General features: G+C 39.9%; 1 long non-coding RNA gene across 1 annotated transcript; it reads right to left on the reverse strand.

The window, feature by feature from the left end:
- On the reverse strand, positions 1-26,175 carry LOC120405745. The gene is made up of 3 exons (XR_005598825.1): positions 26,159-26,175; positions 5,860-5,898; positions 1-94 (listed from the first exon to the last, which is right to left on the reverse strand). It is a non-coding gene; the product is annotated as an uncharacterized LOC120405745 (long non-coding RNA).
- Between the last annotated feature and the right edge of the window lie 250 nt (positions 26,176-26,425).

Below are 26,425 nucleotides of genomic sequence, written 5' to 3' on the forward strand. Positions count from 1 at the left end.
AGCCTTACAGAGTCCCATTTGTTCAAGGAGAGGTCATAGGAGTTCACACTGGAGGGTCCCAATTCAAGTTCAAGAGTCCATGCCAGCTGCAACCCTGTGTGCCAGATCACAATGCCACTCAAATTCCATGGATTTGGCGCCTTCTCAGACAGGAGGCCCCAAGGCAAACTGTCTCTGCCCCCGGCCCCCTGGAGAGCCTGGTTTCAAGAAAAGTCTTCAAACTTTATCTGGTTCTACAGTTATTTAAATAATTACCCACATTTGAAATTTCATCTTGCCTATTATTTTTATGCTGTCTAGTTCACAAAGAGCTTCTTACTATCCCTTTGGGCTTTCCATATAATCAAATCTCCTTGAAAACTTAATCACCACATATATTTGAAGAAGATAAGTTGTAAACGAGTTATTAATTAGCTTTGTGGTGGACAGTTTGGACTCCAATGATTTCAATTGGAGTTAAGAGCTAAATTCAGCTTTGACTAATGTTAATGGAAGTTTTGTATTTCTTATGTACCAGGATTATGTAATGGGAGCTGTGTGCATGTATCAAGGACAGATCATACCCTAAAGGTGTGCTTTAATATAATGAAACCACACAGGAGACTAGGATATGTGAATGTGTGAACTAAGCCCCACACAACATTTCTGTCTAATATGATTTCTACAAGCATCTCTGAGAAGAGGAAAAGATGTTAATAGAGCTCTAACAAAAATGAATCTGAAAAGAAACAATGAGGATTTACTGGCTAATAATACAAAGTGACAAAACAAACCTTAATAGACAACAATAGTAGCTCAATTAATAGCTCCGTTAATATAGGCCAGATTCTACCATGATTATTCACATTAAGCAGGATTAGTTCTCAAGCATTTCCATTGAAATCATTAGGGTTAACTTGATGAAGGATAAGTAAAGGTGGCTTAATCTTGGTCTATGCTTAATATTGTATTTGAGTTTTGCAGATCCAAAATTCATGTGCGCTCTCTCTCTCTCTCTCTCTCTCCAGTAACTCTAATAAAGCCACATAGGCTTGTGAGAGGGGGGAAAAAAACAACAACAATGGATAGCAAATTTTGGGCCAGATTCTCAAACTCTTACTCATGGTGAATAATTCATTACTCTAAGACTAATCCCACTCTATTATGAAGTGAAGCTGATTTTCAAAAGTGCTGATCACCCAGAAGAGTTCACATTGACTTAGAGTCACTGCCTGGAACCATAAAAGTTTTGCTGTTATATATAAAAGAGGTTGCAATAAAGTCTGCCACCCACATTGTAGGGACATACAAGGTTAAAGATTTGTAGGTGGGACCAGGTAGTAAGGAGATGGGCAATAGATCCATGTCTTGGTCAGATTCAGTGGCCACAAATCCATATAAGGGGCTGTCCAGCAAGCTGAGCTACTACTGCATCTCATGGGCTATAAAAAAGGGGGTGGAGAGGATTATATTTTCCTAGACCTCTGCCTCTTTTGTGCTAAGTGAATAGTCCTATGAAATAAACAATAGTTTTGCATAAGTAAGGCTGTAGTTGTAGTTGTAAGGTTGTAGTAAGTAACTGAATGGCATTTCACAGTAACTGACTGTGGGGAGATAGAAATTACATGTTAGTGGCAGTACCAAATCCCTTGGTATGTTGACTATAAATTATAAGTTGCAATGTCTTTGAAGCTGTGACCAAGAAGGTGTGACAAATGAAGAGTAAGAGTAAATATCAAAGAGAAAAAATATTTTGAACAGACTAAAATCTAAATAATTAATAATTACACACAAAGCAGCAAGAAGTGAAGCAGAAATAATTGCTGACACAGACATTTAACAGATCTGAAATGTCTACTTTTTGAAAATCACATGCAGTAACCAGGCATCCCAAGAAAGAGTATGATACCACCCTAAAATTGCAGTTCTTAGAACTTAATGTTAATTAATTGTATTTTATGGTTATTGTAGTCACTGGATAAGAAGTTTGGTTATTGGAAATGAAGTAAGTTGCAAGCTTTGAAGTCTTCTGCATCTCTACAAACTTTGGAGATGTCAGCTAACTGTGCAACTGCCAATTGGACAGATTAATCCTTACACATATAATGTGTTTGCTGAAATTCAAGAAGGACACTGAACAGCCATTTGAGATGTGTGGAGATGATGAATGTTGTTCAGTACTCAGTGGATGCCAAATAGCCATGTGTACCCAGTGGGGTGTTCTGGTCACACTATATTGAGTATGGGTCTCTACCGCTTGCTTCCACACAAAATATGCATGAGTGCTGATTGGATAATATGGGCATGTCAGTGGGTAGGGTAAGTCTGAAGCTGAAGTGGTATCTTGTGTTTTTAGCTAGATGCCCATCAGTTATTTTGCTTCATAAATGTTATTACAAATTTTGTGCTGTAACGCTACTTTCTTGTGTGCAGCTGAAGATAGGACCTAGGCATTCAGGAAAACACAAGGATAGGGGCCAGGGACCATGTCAAGGAGACATGGAGGAGGCAAGAGAACAGCAGGGCTCTGTGGGCGGGGGGAAGAGGGGATGTTGTGTATAATAAAAATAGTTTAACTCCTCTCTAGCAGAGATTCTAAAATCAGCAGGAGCCTACCAAGAGAGGGACATGTGGGGGAAGAGGGACTGCCTAGGCATTTGGGAAGTGGGGTATTTAGGGCACAGCATGGAGAGGCAAGCTCTCATAAGGTGGGATGAGCCAGATGATGTATGCATGTGGGATGTGGTTCATTGTCATCAGTGAGCAGCTTCGCTTCACATAGGAAGTTACATGCTTGTATAACTTCTCTCCATCCTGATTCTTAAGCCACTAGGAGGCTGGGAGTGGTGGATGGGGGAATGATGATCTGTCGAGCTGTCTGATGTATAGGAGAATGAAGCTGGAGTAAGGGGACTATGTGGGAAAGCTACTGGGGCCTTGGCTTTGGGTGTCAGGTCATGCAGTGTTTGTGACTGGATCTTTGTGTGGAGGCTACTGGGTGGAATAGAGTCTGAGGGGTCATGAGACTGTAGGACTGTGTTGAGATTTGTGGGATATGGTAGAGTGTGCCTGTATGGGGAAGGGTTAATGTTACTGGGGGCAATGATGTGAGAGAGGAGGCCAGTTCTTCACTCCATAATCCCCTCCCTGCACAGCACCATTTCCCTCTTTCCCCATGACAATCTCAGTCCTCTCCCCCACATTCTCCATCATTAGGAATGGTGTCAAACTAAGGATCTATGTGCAGTCTAGTAGAGGTTTTTGCCATGATAAAGGCTAATTTTGGTATCTGGTGGTATAATAGCATCCATTAGCATTTTCATGTTCTTACTAATCCATGCTCTCATGCTTGTTGATTTATATATCAATATCAGATTGGTGATGTTTGGAGAATAATGTAATACCGTGACCCAGAATGTGTGCGAATGGCCCTCTGACATAACCAGCATAAATCACCACTTTAGAAATCATTGCTGGCATTAACGCTTTCTTCTGTAGCAAAAAGAAGAGGGATGAATATCAAAAGACTGCTCCAGTAGTAGAAGCACTGTAAACATGTTACAAAATTGTATTCCAGTCAGAGGAGGGATTAACTCAGTGTCAGTTCCCTGAGTTGTTTGTCAAATTAGATGATAGACTATAATAAATTACCTATGCCGCTTTTGATATCACTATTGGTGAAATGTTACCTATGGCAGCTGAACATTTCAGTGGGAGGGAAGACTTTCATGTTTTTCTTTGAAAAAAGAGACCTTCACAGACCTTAAATTTCCCCAGGAGAATCCCTTGAGATGTATGAGGTAGGTAACACACTCTACATATATGGATAGCTCCAGAAAATAAACAACAATTTATTACTATGGGTTACATTGTGACTTAATCTATGCATCCGTGCAGGGGAATGACAGGGATTAAGAATCTTCACCAGTAACCCTGTGTGGGATTGGATCCGGACATGAAGTGAGTGGGGCTTTACATCTGCTTACTCCCTCCCAGGAGCAGGTGGACAGAAAGTGGTGGGGAATGGGTGGGTAAACCTACTATTCAGCAGTTAATTACTAATCTCTGGGAGCAAGGAGGAAGCAGGAGAGGAATTGTGACTCAGAGGTGTGTTTCGGAGTTGCAGTGCCTCCTGCGGGTGTCCTAAATAGTAATCTAGCTTTTTTATTTTAAAAATGTGTAATTTTGTTTGCCTTAGAGTAATTTGGACACATTGTTTCACATACAACTTTCTCTTTAAAAGAAAAGTTGGATAGGATACCTGGAAAGTGCACAAGGTTCATGGAACAGATGGGAAACGTAGTGTCACACAAACGTCTTCTGGTGGAGGGAAGCTAGTTAAGGTAGGCGGAAAGTTTTTGTTTTTGTTTTAAATATGTGTAGAGAGAAAGCTAAGCCCTCTTTACAGGGAAAGTTAATGGCCATCTGCTTGGAGTGGAACTTAGCTTCCTTATACCACCAGTCCCCTTCCCTCCCTGCCCCCGTGTCATTTAAAAAGCAGGGCGATGTTGTAACAAAAAGTGATTGACAAAAAAACTGAAATAAACTTTTTGATCCTGGGAATAATTATTTGTTGATACCTTAAGGCATGAAATCACAAAAAATAATCTATTTTTAAAAATATTATTCCTCCCTATTTTTGACATGAATGGGACTTATGCACAAATTTAAGTGCTACTGGGAGTGAAATTGGAACTTTTAAGGTACAGATTTTGTCCCAAAATCTCATTAGAAGATATCAAAAGGTTTAGACCTCAGAAACAGCAAAATGTAGTGTATGAGAGCTTCAGAACTAGACAGAAGGGATTTGAAATGCTTCAGATATGGGCTTTGTTACTTTGAACATTGCAAAGAGGAAGTATTCAGCTTGTCAGAACAGTTTGTATGGAAATTAAATGTGTTTATTTGTATTTTGATATAAGCTTACTTAAATGTTAAATGGCCCTTTTAAAGCTGTTTTCAGAAAAAATCAACATACGCATCTCTCCCCGCCTTCTGAAAGACAGGTTAGTGATAGAAAAGCAAGTGATAAATAAAATAGATTCTGTTTACCAAAAACAATTTTAAAAGGTGTGGCATTTTTTTGTTTTGTGATGTTTGGTTTGCTGTTTTTGTTGTTGTTGTTCGTTTTTTTTAAATTTATTTATTTTGCAACATGATACTAGCTAGGCCTATCTTTCAGGTTTTTACTCCCTAGTGGCTTAAACACAGACAATTTTATACTAACCTTATTCTATTTTATAGTACTTTGTAAAAGTGTTATGATTATCATTATTCTTTCCCACGTATACATAGAGCAGATACATTTTTATGGCTTCTATCATACATATTCAGTAGAATGCAGTAAGAAATAATTAAAAATATAAATGCAGGGAACAAAGCATAAATATTGTAAACATTGCTTAATTAGTCTTTTCCCACCTGATTTTCCTTCTATTTAAAGATTTGCAATCATAGTATATATGAGAATTATTGGCAGGCACTGGAACTAAATTATAATTATTCTAAATGCATTTATTCATGCATATTAGACTTGATCCTAAACCAGCTGAAATCAGTTCAGAGCCTCTTATTGACTTCAGTGGGCTTTCGATCAGGTCCATACCTTTTTTTTCTTTTTTTTTAAGTTTAGAGAATTAAAGTGGCATTTTCTGCCACTAAATTGCACTATAGCAGAAAAACCACTAAGGTTGAAAGTGGCATTGGCTGGGTATTTGGAGAATTGAAATATCTGAAAATTCTATGCTTGGTAAACCTAGGTTTGATTTTAAGATGTACAATAAGTTTGAAGCAGCTCTTAGGTGAGGAGTGTTTTCAAATAATGCTCAGAGGTTTAGTTTGGATGAGCATAGCAAAGCTTGCTGTGACATTTTTACTTACATTCCAGGTTTTAATCTGTAAATGCAGAGATATCTGGATCTGAAAGAGAAACATGGCCAAATGAACACACACTTATGTGGCTCCTGGAAAATACTCAGGTTTAGAATTACATCATATTTCATGGAAAGGAGCATTCCTTGACCTGCTTCTATGAAACCTGTGGTCCCTTATTTGGTTTTTCTACCATCTCACGTAATGTCATATAGGTTGTAAGTAGACTTCTTTCCTTTTTAAAAAGAAAAAAAAAAGAGAAAATATCCCCAAACCTTCACCTGTCTTTAGAAATAGAGATGAACCAAACTTCTTTTGAAATTCTGTAATATTCAGATAACTTCCTTTTTTTATTGTTGTGGACCTTTGGACTTCTGGCTTCAAGCCAGTACCAGAAGAAGAGATGTAAAATAGAATAGCTGTTTCCATACATATTTCTTGAATCGTAACAGGAATGTCATCATGAAGCTTGTTCCCATGAAATTTTTAGCATAATTTAACAAACTCAATAGTGTAGATAATTTAGAGAAATGAGTGAATTTAAGGACTCATCCAAACTGAAATAAAATGGCAAACCTCGTAACCATCAATGAACAAAAAATGTAGAGCACACTTACGGAATGGGGAATTGTATCCTGGAAAACAATGTCTCAGAAAAGGCTCTCTTGGTCATGATGGATAATTGATGGAACATGAATTTCAAGTGCTATTTTTTGGCTAAAAGTGACCCTTTAGTGTACAAGCAGAGGATTACTGAGATGGCATGGTAAGCATCTCAAATGGGGACACATTTTTTGGGGGGGACACATTTCTTATATATGTATTCCATTTTTCCAGTAGGGAATTGTTGTAGCTTCTGTATACAGAATTGGTGAGACCATTACTGGAAATCCAGTTTGTGTGTCCCAACTTCAAAAAGGATTTGAAAAGGATTGGAAAATGTTCAGCAAAGAGCTACCATAACGATTCCAGATCTGGAAATCCTGCCTTACAGCAAGACAATTAAGAAATTAAAACTATTTATATTAAAAAAAAGTTTAAAAGTGGACTTGATAGCCTATAAGCAGAATAAAGTATAGCCCGGTAAAGAAGAATCAAGTCCAGACCAGTATCAATATGGGTTTATGGAAAATAGATGCTGACAAACTAACTTGATATCTTTTTTTTATGCAATTACAAGTTTGGTTGATAAAGATAATTGTGTTAACATAATGATGATGTTCGTCCATCGTTGTTGATGAAGACCTCAACAACTCATTCGTTCAATGACCGGACTCTGTGCGTCCGAAGATGACTGATCAGTCCGATTTGGGCATGGAACGTCCTGTCACACGTCGGGCAGACATGTGATGGCACTGTTGATGATGTGCGGGCAGCTCTGGACTTGCGCAGCTCACGCTTTCTTTCAGCCTCAGCAGTACGCCTCGCCTCAGAGGTATTACTGCCTGTGTGAATGAGGCTGCACCATGCTGGACGGTTCAGTGCAAGGGTTTCCCATGTGGCGGTGTTAATCTCAAGGGACTTCAGAGAGGTCTTCAGCGTGTCCTTGAACAGCTTTTTTTGTCCTCCATGGGAGCGCTTTCCCTGGGCGAGTTCTCCGTAGAAGAGCTGTTTAGGAATGCGCTCGTCTGACATTCTCACGACATGTCCGGTCCATCTGGTCTGGGCTCTCATCAGCAGTGTGTGAACTGACGGCAGACTGGCTCTGATAAGGACTTCAGTATCGGGCACTTTGTCCTGCCATCTGATTTTTAGAAGCTTTCGCAGACAGGAAATGTGGAAGTGATTGAGCCTTCGTGCATGACTCTGATAGACAGTCCACGTCTTGCAGGCGTACAGCAGAGTTGGAAGCACCACTGCTCGGTAGACCTTCAGCCTCGTTGGTAGGCTGATCCCTCGACGTTCCCAGACGTTGGAGCACAATCGGCCAAATGCAGAGCTGGCTTTAGCAATTCTGCACTTTACTTCATCATCGATTGACACTGCTTGAGAAAGGGTACTGCCCAGGTACGTGAAGTGGTCCACTGCCTGAAGTCTCTGTCCATTTACAGTGATGGACGGTTCTGAGTACAGAGTGTGGGGAGCTGGCTGGTGCATGACCTCAGTCTTCTTGATGTTAATGGTGAGGCCAAAGTTGTTGCATGCAGATGAAAACTTGTCCATACTGGCTTGCATTTCTGGCTCTGTACTAGCATTCAGAGCACAATCATTGGCAAAGAGAAAGTCTCGAAGTACAGTTTCCTTCACCTTGGTGATGGCACACAGTCTCCTCAGATTGAATAGTTTCCCATCGGTTCGGTACTTCAGGCCTACTCCTTCAGTGCAGTGTTGAAAGGCATCAGTCAGAGTGGCAGAGAATATCATGCTAAACAAAGTGGGTGCTAAAACACACCCTTGCTTGACGCTGTTGGTGACTGGGAAGGCCTCAGATGTTTCACCGTTATCCAGGACACGAGCCATCATACCGTGATGAAATTGACGTACCATTCGTGTGAATCGGTCTGGACAGCCGAATTTCGACATGATCCTCCACAGGCCCTGGTGACTGACAGAGTTGAACGCTTTCGTGAGGTCCACAAAAGTTGTGTAGAGTTCACGGTTCTGCTCTTGACATTTCTCCTGTAGCTGACGCGCAGCGAAGATCATGTCAATAGTCCCACACCCCTTGCAGAAGCCGCACTGTGATTCTGGCAGTAAGCCCTGCTCCAGGTGAGTGATCAGTCGGTTCAACAAAACCCGTGCAAGAACTTTCCCCGCTGTAGAGAGCATTATGTTAACATAATATACTTGACTTCTTCTGTAAGTAAGGTATTTGACTTTGTACCGCATGACAGAATTATGGTGACCAGTAGGCTACTGCTCAGTAGAGATCTCATTTGCCACTCTTTAGTAAATTATTTGTATGTATGCAACACAGGTGATCCCTGTAAAACTTTATGTACCTCCTGTGCTCTTTGCCAGTTGGCATCAAAATGTTCCTGTGTCACACCAAACTGCTGTCCTTTTGTACTCACTGACATACACACTGAATCATGAGAAACTACTACAAAATCTCTTGATTTTCATGTGATAGAAATGGAGATGTAGGTGGACAGCCTGTTACACACAAAAAGACTGTTCTTAAAGAACATTATTAAGATTGCAAAGTTAGGAAATGCCAGTATTAAAGTTGTTCATGCAATGTTAACTTGACCAACTTATGCAGATATATTATAATAAGTCTTTATTAACATGCTCACAGGACCCATGCCTCATACACATAATGAGAAGCATTCATTATTTTGTTTTTCTCCTCACTGTTCAATGTGTCACCCCACACCTTATTTACTCCACACTATTCAAACTCTGCTGTGAAATCAGAATGGTTTCCTCATGGGCTTTTCTATGGTGCTCATCAATACCCAAGTGAGATGAGCCAGTGGTATTATCCCCAGATAGGAAAGTGAGCCATAGAAAGATCAAGCTAAAAATTATCCAATGATTTTGGGTGCCCAATCTGAGGCACCTAGGACCTTATTTTTAAAGATTTTAGCATTATATAGTAGTTTATATGTTCAAAGCACAGATTCTATTGACCTCAGTTGTAGCTCATCTCTTCTTTAAATTTGACCATAAGGTCTCAAATCAAGCACTCAGAAAATCAAGAACTCACAATTAGTGATCTCGCATGAAAAGTTTGGTTTAGTGATTTGGATAGCATTACACAGGAACTCTGAGGCAGAGGAAGGGATACAATCCAATTATCCAGGGCAGCATTTAACTGCCTTAACCACAAGACTCTCCTTTCTCTTCCTGCAATTCTCTGTCTAATTCATTACACCGATTCCAACTTCTCCAACATATCAGGCGGGGTCCAGTGGACAACATCCTTAGTTACTCAATGCCAGCTCCTGGTTACATCAGTCTCTCCTCTCCTCGACTTATCTCTTTCCTCCTGCACAACTGGCTTTCAGTCCCACTCCCACCTGGCTCTCCATAAAATTTTGATCATCCCCGCTACCTATTGGCTCCCAGAAACACCAACCCCATTTCTCTGCCTGACTTACAGTCCAAGTCAACCCCAACCCTAACTCCCAGTCCCAATCTCCCTACTCTCAGTTCATGTGTCCAAATCCAGACTCAGCAAGGGCTGCAGAAGCCCAGAGCTGCAATTGTAGGAAACATCCTGCTGAGCCCAGTGTGAGATCATGCTCATTGTGAATGGAATCTTCTGAGAATTTAGCTACTAAAATCTAAGTCTCTACTGAGAATATGCAAACTGTGTTTATCTAAAGACTTATTAGTTGGCCAAATTTGGGTAGATTTTCACAAGGATGGCAAAAGACACATCCCTGACACAAAGGCCAACCTCTGCCAGATTTCAACTCCCCTTGCTCCAAAGCATGGGTGCACAAGAGTTGTTCAAAGGAAACATCACCAGAAATATTTAACAGGTGCAAACCAAAATACTTTTCTAGAGACTCATTCTCAAAAATGGGTGAACAAATCTGGCCAAAATGTTCTGAAAGAATTAAGGCTGACGGAGACATCCGACATGGAACATTTCAAAGCAAAGAGTTAAAGATTGACAAAGTTGTAAGTAACTAAAAACAAGGAAGTGTAAGGCAATCTTAATGATAGGTGATGCTCCCAGCCCTGCCTGTAATATATATCATTTTGAAGATTATTAACTATAAATATAAAGCATGCAATAAACATTATCTGAGACACATAAAGTAGCTCTAGAACAGCAAATCTTCCTTGTCTCCTGACTCTTTTTTTAAATTGTTTATAAGCTTTTCCCGTATAATATGGTTTTTTCTTGTTTTGGGTTTTTTTTGTTTTGTTTTGTTACGTAGCCGTTTTTTTTACTTGGCTTATGTTCTTGACTCCTATTAGGGAATCCTGGTCCAACTATTGTCAGTGAGAGTTTTACCATTGACTTCAGTGGAGCCAGGATTTCACTCCAGGGATTTGTCAGTTTGCTATACATTAAAAACTACAGAAGTCCAAATATACAGACTTTAAAAAAGAAGAAAGAGAAAAATATTTAATTTTTCTTATATATTGATTCAAAAATTTTCTTCCACCCTCCTTCTTGCTCTAAATAAATTCTCTCTCTCTCTCCCTCTCTCTCATATATGCTTCAGAAGCAGCTGGAGAAAACAAAAGAAAAATCTTACATATGCTTAAGAACTAATTTGCTCAAAATATAGACATGCCAGAGGTTTTATTTACAAATGCTTTGAAATTCTCTTGTATGAGATATGAACTCGTTGCATCTTCACCAGTAACTATAAATGAAATTAACTCTTATCTTCCCTCTGATTTATATTATATCAGTACAATTACCTAAGCAAATACAGAAAATTCAACAACTTTCAATATATGTAATAGGTCAAAACAAATAAATGAGACCTGTCTTCTTCATAATCTTCACAATTCTGATGAAACTTAAAATTTAACATTTATTCCTTATCATTCAAAATATTGAGAGATGCAGAGTGAATCACATCTGGAACTCCAAGTGAAGCTCAGGCTTGTTCTCCGTCTCTGGAAAAAGTGAATTTTATAGAGCTGGTTGATTTTTTTTTTAAATCTTCATTTTAATATCATCATGCCCAGCTGGTCTGAATGTAATACACTGTCATCCTGTAATTATGCAACCATCTCCCTTCTGAACAGTTTTCAGGCAGAAAAGTCACTATGTGATGCCGTCTCCCCTGTTATTGTGACTGTTAAATTAAACGTATATTTCTGCAGGGAAAAGTGTGAAATGGTCTTAAACTTAAATGCAGTGTCTTGTTTCCTGAGCAGCCTACAAACTGAACAGATTTCAACTAAAGTTACCCTAGTAAGTACCTTTGTCTGTCACTGTTAGTTAAGTTTTCTAACTTGAATAACTTCAGATCAGTCTCTTTGTAAAAATAGATTTATTTTCCAAACCTTATTCCTCTCGAGACTGCCAATGATGTGGATGTGAACAATGCTCTGTTCATTTATGCGTGCTCATGTCTCAGAGTCTTCTGTCAGAATTTCCTATAATGATTCCAAAGTTTCAAACAAAAACAACTTTTTGCATTAAAAGCTCCTTTGTTTTATTTGCAAGTGATCATCATACAGACAAGTTGTCATTCCTAGTTGAAGGTACTGAGATGAGAACACTTCGTTAAAGACAACTTCTCTCTGCTATGTGCACATAATTCCCATTGACCTCAGTGAAAGTTCCATGTAAGTGTGGTCAAGGAGGCCCTGAGTGTTGTGCTTTTGGACAATAATAAAATGGAGAAATAAAATCTTATTTAGAACTTCTTTAAGGTTATCTCCTTTAGAAAGAGACATCCTTGATGGGGATAACAGCTAAAGGCAATTTATGATTCCTGCTCCAGGATCTATTGTGTGGCACTTTCTGGAGGTGAGATTTCCTGTCTCTATGGAAGGAGGCCTGTGCTTGCCATACTAACCCCACAGTTGATAGGTCATTGACAAGTACATTATAGTCATCTAATATAGATGAGTTTGCACAGTCACAGTCCTGAAAGGGCAGAAAAAAACCACAAGAAAAAAAAATTAGGAAATCTATAAACTCTGGCAAAAACCTCAACATTTTATAAATGTTATGTGAGCTCCCCCTAAAAAAGAACTCATACCGTTTAAAAAGTAATACCGAAAGATGGACAGGAGACACATGATATGGTTTTAATCAGGGCACAACTTAATTATTAGTTGTCTGGGACTACCCAATAGATAAAAGTGTACAATGCAGGTAATGCCAAGATCATTCAATATCTACCCTGGGGGCTTCTGACACCCCCTAGTCTTTTTCCATCCCAGTTCCCCAGCTAACCCATTGATGGGACCTTACTGTCCCCTCCTTGAACAAGGGTTAAGGTGGGCTATAAGGAAGGGGAGTTGGCTCCCTGCCATGCCAGGCATAAGAGCCCCAAACCTCTATCCACCCTGCTCCACTCCTTTAACAAACACCTCCTTGGTCACCCTATCCTTTCCCTATGGATTACCTGTTCTGGATGTCTGCCCCACAGTTACATAATGAGTTGCAATATCATAGCCTAACTCCCTTCTTACTCACATAAAAAATCCCCTCCCCCCGCCCCCGAACCCGCTGTTGGTAAGGTGAAAAAAAAAGCATTCTACCTAGGACAATCTGGTGGTGAGGGGAAAATTCCTTCCCGGCCCCGCTAGAAAGGAGCAGCTAGCGTGATGCCTGCAGCAGGTCCTGACCAAACCTGGTATTTTGCCACCTCAAAGGGAGGATGGGTGGGAACTGCTTTTCCCCAGGGAAAAGTGTCTTCTTCCACCGGGTTTTTTTACCCCTTATCAACTCCCCAGCCCTTCTAGTCCCTGGGGATGAGTCAGCACCGTCACATTGACCCACTCCTCCTTTTGCAGCAACTTCTGAGACAATCTTCTACCCCCTGCCTGTAAAGCGCTATTTCTTTTCCTCCAGCAAGCCAGTAAATGCACTCTCCCTATAATGAGCATTTCAAATCCAGGAAATTCAGCATTAAGGTTAAACTTAAAGTAATTCCAGACATATGGAAGTGTGAAAATGTGTAGTTAAAGCATCCAAACAAGTTTAATTGTGCTCTGTAGTGATGCTGTGCAATTACCCTACAATGATTAGTGCATATGTCTGCTAGATAAGATTAACCTGACCTTTTACAACCTATTAATTTTATTTACTTTTTATTTATCTGCTCATGAGGGGTTTTTTTTGTTTTATTAAAGTCAATGGCAAAACTCACATAGTTTAGGATGTTTGAAAGCCTTGTCTGTGCATTTCCTTCCTTTTTCACATTCATTGCCTAATGTGTCTTTTTAGTTTATAAATTCTTAGAGGTTATCTCATATTTTGCTTTTATAGTGCCTAACACAATTGCATACTTCCATTTTAGTTGGTGTCTCTAGGCATTACAATAATACTAATCATAATAGTAGTTAACTTGTACAGACTTAGAATTTCTAACAATGAATGATCTCCCTGCACACACCAAACCGTTTCAGTGTTGTATACTGTAGTGTGGGCCAAAGATTTTAGAGAACCCACAGATTCTATAATATCACAGTTATCAGTGTCATGGTTGAAGTTCAGCAAGAATTGCCTGCCTGGTCTACTTTATTCAGTTTGGTTGGTTTGCATGGTCAGTTCAGGGCCGCCCAGAGGATTCCGGGGGCCCGGGGTCTTCGGCGGCGGGGGGCCCTTCCGTTCCGGGACCCGCCGCCAAAGTGCCCCGAAGACCCGCGGCGGGAGCCCCCCGCCGCCGAATTACCGCCGAAGCGGGACCCGCCGCCCGGTCTTCGGCGGTAATTCGGTGGCGGGGGGGGTCCCCGCCGCGGGCCTTCGGGGCACTTCGGCGGCGGGTCCCGGAACAGAAGGGGCCCCCCGCCGCCGAAGACCGGGCTGCGCTTCGACGGCGGCGGGTCCCGCTTCTCCCCCCCGCCCGGCCCCGGCCGCCGCTTCTCCCCCCCCGCCTGGCCCCGGCTTCTCCCCGGCCTCGGCCTCTTACCGAGCGCGTCGCCGGCAGGGCCTGAGCGCCGTCCCGCTCAGAGCCGCGTGGTGAGGGGGCGGGGCTGGGAGCTCCACGCCGAGCGGAGGGAGCTGCCCTGCCCCCTCCCCACGGCGCTCTGAGCGGGACGGCGCTCAGGCCCCGTTGGAGCTCCCAGTCCCGCCCCGCTCACCACGGCGCTCGGGGCGGGGTTCAGGGGCTCCGCCGGAGTCTCGGCGCTTGATGCACTGAGGCTCCAGGAAAGGGGCGGAGGCGGGAGCCTCCGCTCTTCTCTTGGGGGCCCCTGCGGAGCCCGGGGCCCGGGGCAAATTGCCCCTTTTGCCCCCCCCTCTGGGTGGCCCTGGGTCAGTTGGTCTGGTTTATTTGTCTATTTAAGAAAAGCTGTAGCCAATTTCAGTTGTAAACAGTGGACCAAATTCTGTGCTTTTTTATATCCTGCACAGACATCATACAAGCCATTGGTATTGCAAGGTGTTTAAGACTACACGTTTGGCCTCTGATTATGTCTTTATTTGGAGCCTAGTACTTGGCAATAATGTAACATTTATTGTTTCCTGGCTTTATACCATCAGTTTTAAACTTTTATTCTGGCTGGAACAGAAATGGTATTTTAGCTAATGGAAACTATATTTTAGGAGCAAACAACAGAGACTGAAGGGCACCTGTAACATTACTCTCCCATTTTGTTCAAAGCACAAATGAGTTACAGTTATGCTATTCAATGCACAAGAGAAACTGGTAATTTTGTAAGCTGCCTTTTGGCCTTATATATTGTTTATGCTAGATAGTGTAGTCTACTTGTTTATAGTAAATTATAGTATGTTTCTAGAGTGAAAAAAGAACTAGCAGGTGGTATGCATGTAAGGGAGCTTGTTTCTTGTGCCAGGAGAAATAGGGTGACATCTGGATGCTGGCCAATCAGTGTCAAAGAGTGAGCTTTTATCTTTATATGCTGATGGCATCTTGTACCAATTTACAATGCCAATGATTTGGCTTTTGTCTGTTTAAAAGACGACAGAAGACTAATGAGCAACCAACCCCAATAACCTTTCACAACTGCAGGCATCTTCCAGGCTGCTGAAAAACAACACAGCAATATTAATATCCAGCTCCATTCATTTCTTATGGAAAAATAAAAGGACACAGAAAACACAACATCCTTCCCCCATCTTCTTATTACAGTGGTACTTTTTCTTGAACAGAATACAAAGAGTCATTTATTTCCTCTCCAAATACCCTGTATCTGACAACCTCTTTTGTGATACTCCACATCTGGTATTGTCATTCTTTGGCTTTTCATAATGAGCTGTCATTATTCACAAATAATTGGGATACAGGAGCCCAGTCTACTTTCACAATGACAAGGGCTGTGCTTTTTAAAGCTGAACTGTGAAAGTGCTCTTAAAACCTATTTGGTTGTGTATTTGCTATGTAAATTATTTGTTGTTTAAAAAAAATTCCAAAGAGCAGAATTCCCCACAGGTAGCGGAGTCTCAGAAGCAAGTATTTAACATCTGGCTTGTCTCTTCAGACAGGACCACATGATGACTGAAGTAGCTGCTTCAGTGCTGTCCTTGTCTCCCAAATATATTCAAAATGTTAGCCTTTCTTGCCGAACATTTGGTGAACGCTTCCTTTATTGTTTTAAATGGATTCCCATGTGGATATTCTTCTGCAGATTGATGTGCAACTATTTAGATAATAAAAAAGTAAAGCTGTCAACATTTTTATAATTATATGTACGGGGAAAGAGGAAAAAATACAAGTATATTTTCAATCCAGTCAATGGTGTGTGTGTGTGTGTGTGTGTGTGTGTGTGTGTGTGTGTGTGTGTGTGTGTGTGTGTGTGTGTGTGTGTGTGTGTGTGTGTGTGTGTATTCAATAGCATATTCACTAAATCAGGAAATAATTTATTTTCTAAGAAATAGTATTTGTCTCTGGATTCCATCAACAGTCTTGTTCCATAAACAAACAAGAATTGTTTATATAAATACGTACAGAAACCAACCAAACTGAGGGCCTGATTTTTCCCTCCATTACAGCAACTTTACACCAATATGATTTTAATACAGAAAGTAGGATTGCAGTAACAGCAGCCTATAACTGTTATAAGGGAGTGGTGAATAGGGCCCAGAAGATCTGGTTTTTAGACATACACAAATAATTGTTGGATGTTAATTGATTTGCTAACAAATTTCATTAGTCATGATCTAAAGAAAATGAGCTTTTTTGGCATATCGAATGAATGGTGTGTGTCAGTTTAATGACCAGAGCTTTGCTAAAAGCTTATCATTTCTTCTTTCTGGTAGCAATGAAATATACCATATTATTCCTAATCTTTCCACTTCTACCTCCCTTTTTGTATCTTTTTTTTCCAGATGTATCACAATTAAAAATGGACTGAATCACTATGAAAAGTTTGGGCCCATTCCTCCAGGCTCAAAGCAGACTTAAACCCAACCCAAGGTGGAGCAAATTACCTGAGGATTTTCTTTGTGTAAGAGAACCCTCAAATGGTAGAGAACTGACATAGATGTTCATATATCCCCACCCCTCATGGCCACCAGAGTAGAGGGCATGTCTAAGTTAAAGGGAGTGTGAAAGGAGCTTCCTTATGTGTAGGTGACCCCCAGCAGCTGGAGCAACATGTAGGGTCTTGTGCCTGTTGACTGGCACCATAATTGTGAAAATGCAAAAGTGTCTTAAAGCAACCTTTATACCCAGCCCTGAGCTGTTCCATGTTTTCTTCAGGCACATCCAAAAATATGGACCTGAGTAATGTTGCTGTTGGGATACTTGTCATTCTGAACACCACCTACCTTCTTCTAGTGGGTTTTATTACAACTTGTATTGATGAACCTCTAATATTCCAACTCCTCTCATTCAAATGAATGTTCCCGTTAATGTTACTATGTGAGTGAGTTAGAGGAAGACACAACATTTTCAACCTTTCTGGCTTTTGGGATTAATATATTATTAGTACAGAATTATTATCTCACTACCATCTCCATTACATAAAGGCATGGTTCCCATGTGACATGTAGCTATGGTTTGTTGACCATCCACTTGTGTCTTTTAGCTATACATTTTATGATTTTTTTATGGGCAGTTTTATAGAAAGGGAAATGTTAAGTAAGATTTCTGAGCAGGTAATTTAAAATGTCTCTTGTGGCATGTAGGTTGGGGGTCATTCAATATGTGAGCACATGTATTTTGTAAAAATTTGGCCTAAAGATCAAACTTAATATTTTCCTTATTAACCTAGAATGCTTCACTTTGCTAATGAAGGGTTAAACCATTGTACCTCCCCTCACGCCAAGTAGTACCTTATTCCATAACTGCTCCATTGATATCAGTGTAAGAAACTATTCAATATGAGAAAGCATGTCACACTCTGGCCTTTTTTTTTAACCAAAAATCAATTGCCACATTTTTCTTGGAATTCCTTAACTTCTAGGCTATTGAGGTAGACTATGGACTTATCTTTTAGAAATGAGCCTTTTCTTGTAATACGGTCACTGATTTTTCACTTGCTGTTTCCTTCTCCAGCTGTATTTTACATCTCTCCCTGATATTTTCACCTCTTTCTGGTCTTTAACATGATTTTAATTTTAAACTGTTCTTTAAAGTTTGTCCTTCTATTTTTTTTAAAAAAGGCTTAAGTTGAATCTCTTACTAAACAGTTATCAGAGGGGTAGCCATGTTAGTCTGGATCTGTAAAAGCAACAAAGAATCCTGTGGCACCTTATAGACTAACAGACGTCTGTTAGTCTATAAGGTGCCACAGGATTCTTTGTTGCTTTTACTAAACAGTTGTATTTTTAAATAACGTTCATGCATTTACCTTCATCTTCTGTTAATTACTATTTTCCCTTTTGTCTTTGTCCTTATGCCATTCCTGTTGCCTTTCCAAGACTGCCATTTTAGATGGCACAGTCTTCCCCCCGCAACCTTTTCATTTTTTTCTGCAGCATTTGCTTCATATCCCAGTCACTCCGCTATTGCAATGGCTGACAAGCTGTAATTCTGACTCACCACAACAAGGACTCAGCACGCTAATTGTGCCTTCAAGACATCATTGGAAGCTAAGCACTCTAGGAATAACAGTAAACAGTTGAAAATGGAAACACTATTGAAGAAACAACAAGGAGTCCGGTAGCACCTTAAAGACTAACAGATTTATTTGGGCATAAGATGCATCTGAAGAAGTGAGGTTTTTTACCCACGAAAGCTTATGCCCAAATAAATCTGTTAGTCTTTAAGGTGCCACCAGACTCAGTGTTGTTTTTGTGGATACAGACTAACATGGCTACCCCCCAACTATTGAAGAAGGCAGCATTACTTTCTTACATAGGTTTCTATCTTCATTAATATAAGAATAACTGAATTTATTAAATTTGAGGATGGATAGTGCCTGACAACCTTTCTATTTCATACAGGTAGTTGCACTTATTATATCTGATAGAATAGCATTGACAACCTCCTCATACATTTTAACAGCATTATTATACACATGTAAGACTGCATGACTATTGCAAGTTCAGCTGGTCTGTTAACACTGTATAGGCTTATACTTACTTGGTTTACTCTCTGGACACATTTCCTATGAGTTGAGTCTCTCAGATGTCGCATCTGGGTGACTGGCCATCATCTCAAACTCAATTTGGTCAAAAGTGATTTGGATAATCTGTCCTTCCAAGCCCTCTATGCTACATCTATTCTCCATAACAGTTGAAAACACTATCAAGCTCCTTTCTGGAGCATATTATATCCTCACTTGCCCAGTAAATTCATCATTTAGACTGTAATACTGTCAGGACAGGGACCTGTCTTATATGGCTATATTTGTGAAGCACTTCTGGATGCTTTGAAATAAGGAAATACAATAATGAATAGTAGACATCACAGTCGTCATACTGATGCAACAGGGCTGTGGACTAGTAACCAAATGGATATGTTCCAGCCATGGTAATAGCACGATAGATGGGAGGGCAGTGTAGTCATCAGGAAGCATGTAGAAGTACTGAAACAGAGATACAAGGCATATGGCTTGAGATCTGTAGTGTTTTCCCTTGTTTTCTTATGGAACCATAGTCACTGGGATTTTGGCTAGTCATGCTACCTCAACAATTTCCATACCACTGTAGAGTTCATTCCATATAGAACATGAGATGAACATAAGAACATAAGAATGGCCGTACCGGGTCAGACCAAAGGTCCATCTAGCCCAGTATCTGTCTACCGACCGTGGCCAATGCCAGGTGCCCCTGAGGGAGTGAACCTAACAGGCAATGATCAAGTGATCTCTCTCCTGCCATCCATCTCCATCCTCTGACGAACAGAGGCTAGGGACACCATTCTTACCATCCTGGCTAATAGCCATTTATGGACTTAGCCACCATGAATTTATCCAGTCCCCTTTTAAACATTGTTATAGTCCTAGCCTTCACAACCTCCTCAGGTAAGGAGTTCCACAAGTTGACTGTGCGCTGCGTGAAGAACTTCCTTTTATTTGTTTTAAACCTGCTGCCTATTAATTTCATTTGGTGACCCCTAGTTCTTGTATTATGGGAATAAGTAAATAACTTTTCCTTATCCACTTTCTCAACATCACTCATGATTTTATATACCTCTATCATGTCCCCCCTTAGTCTTCTCTTTTCCAAACTGAAGAGTCCTAGCCTCTTTAATCTTTCCTCATATGGGACCCTCTCTAAACCCCTAATCATTTTAGTTGCTCTTTTCTGAACCTTTTCTAGTGCTAGAATATCTTTTTTGAGGTGAGGAGACCACATCTGTACACAGTATTCGAGATGTGGGCGTACCATGGATTTATATAAGGGCAATAATATATTCTCAGTCTTATTCTCTATCCCCTTTTTAATGATTCCTAACATCCTGTTTGCTTTTTTGACCGCCTCTGCACACTGCGTGGACATCTTCAGAGAACTATCCACGATAACTCCAAGATCTTTTTCCTGACTTGTTGTAGCTAAATTAGCCCCCATCATGTTGTATGTATAGTTGGGGTTATTTTTTCCAATGTGCATTACTTTACATTTATCCACATTAAATTTCATTTGCCATTTTGTTGCCCAATCACTTAGTTTTGTGAGATCTTTTTGAAGTTCTTCACAATCTGCTTTGGTCTTAACTATCTTGAGTAGTTTAGTATCATCTGCAAACTTTGCCACCTCACTGTTTACCCCTTTCTCCAGATCATTTATGAATAAATTGAATAAGATTGGTGCTGCAAACATTTAGAAGACATATTTTTGCATGGGGAAAAGAAGAGGACATGATTTGTAATGCACTACTGTTTCATTAACATTATCTTGTCTGAAATACAAATTTCAGCAGACAAAAAAGAGTTAGCATAGATGGGAGATAGAGAGGGAAGGAGTGGCCAGGACTGCAGGATTCAGCCCTAGAGGAAGTTGCCTTATTTCTAAAAGAGCAGCTAAACCCAAACCTATGAGACCATAGGACAAATATATTATCTTCTTTCAAATAAAGTCAGATTTAAATGGACATTTCAAGAACTAGATTTGAGGAATCCTTTTCTGCAAAGTTATACTTTTCCCCTTTTTATCTGGTTGGTGCTGTGGGTTATTATTAGAAATTACTCTGCTTACATTTTCTAAAATCTAGACTTTGGGCACTACAGAGCTGGCACTTTTTATTTTCCTGCCAGCCTTAGGAGAGGCCTTTCATAGACAAGTCTGATAAGTAGAGAGTGCTTATTGGGAAGTCACTGGTTATGGGCACTTGTGAGTCTAGCATTTAACACACCTTTATGCCTTCTTTCAAGTTTGAGGTACACTTAACATGCTACCAGGTGTGCAGATGGGTTTAGTAAATCACAGAGGCAAGGGGCTGAGGTCTGTTACAGAAGCTATCAGATGTCACACTACTGAAAGTGATATTTGAGCAAATGGGGACTGAATTCTACAGTACTCTCTTGATTGATGCTAAATGCTTGCATGAAGATCCAATCTAAAATGATATTAAAAATGGGCAATAGAACCAGGATGAAATCAGGCTATGCTGGCAGTTGCATTGAGACTGCAAATCTCAGGTCAGGTGGATGAACCTTTATAAAGTGTGCTCAACTTTAGTCCTAACCTCTCTGACTTAACCCAGAGACTGATGATGAATAAGATGCTTTAATGTTGAAGTATTGCTTTATTTTGAAAGGAACTATATTGCTAGATTATATTGTGGATGAGAATTTGTCACTGTTGTTATGGCTTTGGCCATGAACTTACTGCTCATGAAAACATTTACAACCAAAAGTTTATTGCCCAACTGTTGCTGGCTGGTAGCTACATCATAACTGGCAAATGGCTTAAACCTTATAACCTTTTAATCTATGATTGGCTAATGCAGATACAGTTTATTATTGAAACAAAAAGGCTTATTAATCATCCAAAAGGGAATAATCACAATATTACTGCATTTGGTACTGCTTGTAAAAACAAAGTGCCTCCCCTGTGCTATAAAATGCATCCTGTGCTCATCAAGTAAATACAACTGAAAGGTTATGCATCTAAGGATCAGGGCTTAGTCTTATATACAGGTGTATAGTGACACGGCTACTTGGATAACGCCTTCTGTTGAATGTTCATTCAGTGTAGAGTAATAATGTGCATTGTTTAATTTTTGATGCATCACTCTTACAGACTGAAGAAGTCTTGGAAGTGGAACTAGCATTGGCAGTCCAGTGAAAACAATGGGAGTCTGTAATGAGGTGTACCAGGCATTCTCTGCCCCTGCTGAAGTTGCCACCACCTTGGCACACCTCACCCTAAGAAAGTGCCCTGCTAGAAGGGAAGATCAGTGAGATGTGATCTCTGGGGGTGGTCTAGACCAGCCTCCCATGATAAACTGCAGGGAAAATTAGTGAGAGTTGGTTCTCAGGTACTTAGAAAGGCTGAGAGCAGATGGAGGCCAGTCAGAGCCCAGCAGGGCAGATAAAGGAGCTGGCTGCTGTTATTAGGGACCAATTCTGGGTGAATTCAGAACAGGAAAGAAGAGTCTCCCTGCTCTACCCCAAGAAATCTGGCCCAGTCAGTCAGGGGCCTAGTATTGAGGTCCTCTGCGAAGGACCAGTGTTTGTAGCATGGACTTTAAGGGCCAGGAGTCAGTCTATTTTGTGTTTAGATTTAATTAGTTTTCTGTTAACCCCAGGAGGAGACTGGACTGAGAGCTGACCTGGTTGGAGGGCAAGGCCACGGAAACAAAAGACCATGGTGGAACCAGGACACAAGGGGCATTAAAAAGGAGGAACCCCTGCAACACTGTGTCCTGACAAATCTTTCCATTGGCTTTAGCAGGCTTTGGATTAGGCCCTAGCATTTTAGACTTTTAGACATAACTCTACCCTCTTTAATATAAACTAAATAATACCCATTTTTTCGTTTTGATTTTTTTTGCACTTAATTATTTAAATGTCCTGAAAATATTAGAAACTATTCAAAATGATTGTGAATTCAAGATGCCCAGTTAAACGAGTCTGGGTACTCCCTAGGTGCTAGTAACTACTAACAAACATGCTGTAACATAAAATAAAATATACGTTGCACCATTTCTATGAAATTCTCCGAGGCAAAATTTCCACACTCTGGCTTCTATTGTACTTAATACCGTATTTTGTTGACTAAAAACTGATGATAGTATATAATACACAAAAACAATGTGGTCCTTAAAATAGTCTTATTTAAAACACATGACGTATTTTCATTCTAATATATAAACCATATTGTCACTTGACTCTATACATGAGGACATATGAAAAAGAAAATAAAATCTCTCAGCAATTCCTCCTGATAAAAGGCCTTCAACAGTGCCGTACAATTTCGTCTAGATAGCCATTTAATCTTAACTCTCTAGTCAACATGTTTGCTTTAAAGATCTTGACAGAAGGCTCTAACAACAAAGGCAGGCATGCATTCATGTCTGTTTATGGTGCTCTTCTGAAAGATACATTCACAAGTTGGCAGGAGTACAGGGCATACAGCCTGGCATGACTGCTTATAATATCTTAGCAATTGAACATAGCTGTAGGGTACAAAGATCTTTCAGCCATTAATATTGGTTTCCCCACCAGGCATTTATATAAACTGACAGTGTTGGCAGCAGACATGACTTCTGCATACTCATCAGTGATTGCCTCTAAAATTTCATTAAAAGTATAAAACATTCTAACGTTAGTGTATTCTGATTTAAAGTGGCAATGTTTCATTTTTTAATGTAATCAAATAATCTACTCTGTGCTAAAATATTTCCAGTGTTATCTATGTAGTAGGTTAAGTTTATCTCTCTAGCTTTTAAGGATTTTTTTTTAAAAGAAAGAATGCTTTAGTGAAATGTTTATTTTCATTTATTATATTTAGCCCGTGGCAGCTGGTTTTAATTCACTGCTACAACGTATTTAAAAAATGAGTTGGAGTGTGGGTTATTCTAAACACTTTACTTGATTTTTGCTTCTCATCAATATTTCAAATATTTACTATAATTGGATTAGAGTCTTGTTAAGACGAGAAGGAACTGAAAAACTGGCATCCTGATTTACATTAATTCTGCATCAGTGGTTTCTATATACAATTTGCTCAGCTTGCAAGTTTCAAGCCAGGAGCTGTGGTACTATGCCTGTTATTCCAGTGAGTTACTCCTCCTGAGTAAGTGCTTGGCCCAAATCACTCGATATACACAGGGATTACTTGATACTATGCAGAAAAGAAGGGTATTGGAGCCAGGATATATTATCTCTTCACCCAAGACCAGGCACTCTCACTTATATATGGCATAAAGGTGGCTGTTGAATGTGGAGCCATCTTTCAAATAATCCTTAGTTGTACTATGCTTGTTGTATAAGGCAGAAAATTGGGGGGGGGGGGCTGTATGTGAGTTGTGTATGTGTGTTTCATGATTATACCACAACTAGACCAGATGGAAAGACCATAATAATTAATGAAAATGTGGAGTTGGAGCACACATTTTCAAATCTATACTGCTAGATTGACAGGATAATACTACAACAGAGAACTTTTTATTTTGCAAATATCATTTTATGTGCAAAATGAATTTGCTCCAAGCTCAAGTGTAGGGAGAAGAACAGGAGATAACTGCTGTGTGATAATGATGCACAACAAACTGACTTACTTAAGAGGGAAAAGAATGGCACACATCAGGGCTTCTAAAGTTATGCATTAAGTGAGTTCAAGGGGAGAGGTTTGCTGCACAGGATTGTGAAAACTCCCTAATGGTGTGAGCCTATAAATGAGTTTTGACATCTTTGTGATAGAGTATTAGGGAGACTTCTCAGGAAAAGGATAACTGCTACGGGTGAAACAGTGGGCACTATAAGTGTATTGGGTTCCACTCTGTTGCAAAGCATAGCCTGTAGTAGTGAGCATCTGAATGGTCTCGGGATGTGTGCATTCACTTTGCTGTAACGAATAGAGCCCTATAGCTGGCTTTCACTTTTCCTGTATGATGAACCATTTTCTTCTGGTTTTTTGGGTTTTTTTTAATTTCTTTCTCATTCTACTCTGCTGCTTTTTTTCTCAAAAGTCTTTTGAAAGGTGGAATATGAAAGCACCATCATTTAAGTCAGTAGCACATTCAGATCCATGAGGTTTTACTGGGGATGGAATTATGCAGAGGAAATTCATCCAACCCTAATAATAATAAACAACAAAGTAAATAATTAGCCAGACATCCAGACAGAATTTTACAGTTTCTTGCAGCATTAAAGAAAAGTGCAGCAATGGGTTAAGATTTCTAGGTATAAATAAACCTGTGCACTGCATTCGGCATTTCCTGTAACTTCCCAAAAAGGTTACAACAGGCAGCTCTTTAAGTGACATTAAATCATCAAATCTACTGATTCAAGGCAATATGGACCTGATTCAATCTCAGTACCTTCTAAAATGTACATTTCACAGATTCCTAACATGCATCTTGGAAGACAAACCTCTACGCATATTGTATATATATAACCAAGAGATAGGTTTCACAACTAGGAGGTATGCATAGAAATGTAAATAACAGCAGTGTACAAAGTACACTTTATATTCTGATTACACATGGAAGCCTGGAATAGACTTATACAAATTGATGTTTATCTCCTTATTACTGTTCAGTACTTGAGTTGATATGAACGTGACTCCAGAGAAGTAGGTAATAAGAAAGTGGTCAGAATAAAGACATATTATTTACTACGCCTCTTTTGGAATGTGAATATTACTAAAATTCCAACCATCAGCCTTTGATGGAATGGGTTGGATGCAAGAAAGTTCAAGAATATGATGGGTGGGAAGGAGAACAGGAGGGCAAACTAGGTTTGGGATAAGACTGGAGGTCGAATGAAAAGCGGGTATTTAAAATGATAGGAATCATATGTATATATTAAGGATTATTTATGACCTTACTCATTTTGAATGTCTGACATCCTTATTCCATTAGTAGTCTGAGTTAATCTCAATGACTAAGGGAGTCAGAATTTGGCCCTAAGGTAATAGTTACATCTTGGGTCTGTGGTATCATGCCAGACCACGTGTGGTTCAGCATAATGGTTCATAGTGTTGCCAAAATCTCTCAAGGAAATCATAGGATTATTATACTCAGTGATAGTACTATATACAATTCTTGTGTTATACATATTAGTAATCTCAGCAAGATATGGAAGAATTAAATTAAACCATGGAGAACTTATTTCAGACCTCCACCCATACCAAATGTTTCAGAAAAGGCACAAGAAACCCCTAATGGACAAATTTGGAATAATCAACACATACCATAGGGAAGCAGCTTCCTAACCCCAAAATGTTAGTGGTTGGCTTATAAACTGAAGCAAAAGTTAACTTTAGCTAGCTACATATCACAACAGGTCTCAGATTGATTCTCTGTGATGGTAATGTGTGGGTCCACGTGCCTGAGTCCAATCACTACTAAATAGCACACTTGTGTCTGCCTACTGATGGTAATTGCTAGTCTGCAGGTGCTCAGATGTTTCACTTACAAGGTGTGATTATGGATCCAGACAATGTGGGGGGTTTTCAGGC

This window comes from Mauremys reevesii, linkage group 5 (genome assembly GCF_016161935.1).
Source record: "Mauremys reevesii isolate NIE-2019 linkage group 5, ASM1616193v1, whole genome shotgun sequence".
Taxonomy (NCBI): Eukaryota; Metazoa; Chordata; order Testudines; family Geoemydidae; genus Mauremys; species Mauremys reevesii.